This window comes from Equus asinus, chromosome 4, assembly GCF_041296235.1.
Source record: "Equus asinus isolate D_3611 breed Donkey chromosome 4, EquAss-T2T_v2, whole genome shotgun sequence".
Taxonomy (NCBI): Eukaryota; Metazoa; Chordata; class Mammalia; order Perissodactyla; family Equidae; genus Equus; species Equus asinus.
The window spans coordinates 109,264,207-109,267,192 of NC_091793.1; positions in this window are offsets into that span (position 1 = coordinate 109,264,207).

Genomic DNA, 2,986 nt, shown 5'->3' on the forward strand with positions numbered 1-2,986 from the left:
AAACCCCTGTGATGACTCCCCATTTCATTCAGAGTTAAAGTCAAAGTATTTACAGCGGGATGCATGTGTGCTATCATAGACTGACGTGAAGATGGACAGCCATATGCTCAGGTAAAACCTCAGCGTCTTGTTACGAACAGGAAGACAGGGTTAATGGATCCTGGGACCATTGACAATCTCTGTCAGATATTAAAATGCTACAAAGCTACTATAATTAAAATTCTGGCGTGTTATATTTCAAAATAAAGAAGGAAGGTTAAAGAAAAACTTGTGAGGTACTGAGATTTTACTAGACAAACAGATAATTGGAAAACCTTTATCTTATATTGCATTTTCATATGTGTTTGAGTCTATATTCACACTCAGCTCACCTGAAAAGAGTTTAAATTGGTACATTTCTGAGGGCAACAGAGAAAAATTACAAAACTTATCAAAATTACAAATGAGAAATTCTTTTGAAGCAGAAGAGTACTTTGTTAGGGTGCGAATGCAGCTCTACTGATTTAACACTCCTGGCTTCTGTTGTTTCTCCCTAGGAAAGGGATGACTTTTCCAATTATTAAATTTGTAAAGAATAAACTGGGACGTCTCCACTCAGCCCCTCCGCTTCCTAAAACCTGTGTGGAGAGGCCTATAGTTGACCAGCATTGCCAAGATTCATGGAAAAAGATTCAGGGCCAGCCCCGGTGGCCTAGTGGTTAAGTTCAGTGCACTCTGCTTTGGTGACCTGGGCTCGGTTCCCAGTCATGGACCTACACTGCTCTGTTAGCAGCCATGCTGTTCTGGCAGCCTACACCCTAAAAAATAGAGGAAGATTGGCATGGACATTAGCTAAGGGCAAATCTTCCTCAGCAAAAAAAAAAAAAAAAGAAAGAAAGGAAAGAGATGCAGAATTAGGAACCTTTCTTATGTGCAAACGAAGTCACATTCTTCAACATCAGCTTTTATCAGTAATAAAGGTTATATTTTGATCACTTATCTGCCTAAGTCTGTTGTCTTATTTCCCAATTGGCTCAGAAGATGGGTGAGGATGAGGAGTGTTATTTACTGCTCTAAGATCCAAACACACATCTAGGAATTTACCCTACAGATATATTTACATATGTGAAAATGACATGTGTACACAGTTACTTATTGCAGCATTGTTTGTAATAACAAAAGACTGAAAACAATCTAAACGTCCATGTAGAAGCATTTAAGTAAATTAAGATACTGCTGCATAATGGAGTACTTTACAGCCATAAAACTTGAGTGAGCTCCAAGATATTTAAGTGAAAAAACCAAACCACAAAACAAAAACAAATTACAGAACTGTGAGTTTAGTGTACTACTAATTGTGTAGGAAAAGGAAAAATACATAAATATATGCCTACATTTATAGAATATTTCAGGAAGTGTGTAGAAGAAACTATTTACTTTATTTTCTTATGTTATTTTGCCTTCGGGGGAAAGGACCTCGGTAGCCAGGTGTATTTTATATTTGTTGCTCCTTAAAGTCACAGAAATAATAGATGAGTGCAAATTCAAAACAGAAATCATACATCTCAAAGTAGCATTAAGTACCTATATCTTTCAAACCTTATTTGTTAGTAAATGGATGATAAATTAATCACTGAATCACTCAATCAATCAAAATGCACTCATACTTATTTAGACATGTAACTTGAGGCAATTGTTTTAATTTTGCTTTTTAAAAAACTTAATTTAGGGGCTGGCCCCGTGGCCGAGTGGTTAAGTTCGCGCGCTCCGCTGCAGGCGGCCCAGTGTTTCGTTGGTTCGAATCCTGGGCGCGGACATGGCACAGCTCATCAAACCACGCTGAGGCAGCGTCCCACATGCCACAACTAGAAGGACCCACAACGAAGAATATACAACTGTGTACTGAGGGGCTTCAGGGAGAAAAAGGAAAAAAATAAAATCTTTAAAAAAAAAACAAACTTAATTTACATTTGAATAAATCAGCCTGTAATTGAGTGCCTAAATTAAATTTTCAAATAAATGGAATAAAAACACAGGTATATGAAGAGTTGCACTAAATGGCAAGTTTTATCATGAAAAGCTTTCTGCTTATTTTCATTTATTCAGAAACTCCTTATGGAGAGCCTCCTCTGTGGCAGGAAAATGGGAGGCAAGACACTGTCCCTGTTCTTAGTAGAGCCTCCTCTAACAGGGCACACAGGCAATAAACAAGTAAAGCAGAAAATTTGAAAAAGTGATAGAACTAAAAGAAAACAAAATAGGGGCTGGCCCCAGTGGCACAGCGGTTAAGTGTGCACATTCTGCTTTGGCGGCCCGGGGTTCGCTGGTTCGGATCCCGGGTGTGGACATGGCACCGCTTGGCAAGCCACGCTGTGGTAGGTGTCCCACATATAAAGTAGAGGAAGATGGGCACAGATGGTAGCTCAGGGCCAGTCTTCCTCAGCAAAAAGAGGAGGATTGGCAGCAGTTAGCTCAGGGCTAATCTTCCTCAAAATAAATAAATAAAAAGAAAACAAAACAGAGTTAAGAGGAGAGAGTGGCTAAAGTGGGAGAGGAAGAGGGATTATTTTTCCCAAGTCAATTTGGAGGGGAGTTAAAATTTATTAAACACATATAGTATGCCCCTCTGTGCCAACTACCATTTGGGAACACTGGGCATAAAGCAGTTAACACAGAAGACACTGTTGCTGCTCTCAAAAAGCTTACGAAAAAAGCTTACGAAAATTGAACATTTACATGTAAAAGGATGAAACTAGACCCCTATCTTAGACCACTCACAAAAATTAACCTGAAATAGATTAAAGACTTAAATCTAAGATCTGAAACCATAAAACTCCTAGAAGAAAACAGGAAAAATCTTGACATGGGTCTTGGTAATGAAATTTTGGAAATCACACTTAAAGCACAAGGAACAAAATAAAAAATAAGTAAGTGGGATACATCAAACTAAAAAGCTTCTGTACAGCAAAAGAAACCATCAACAAAATGAAAAGACAACCTACAGAAT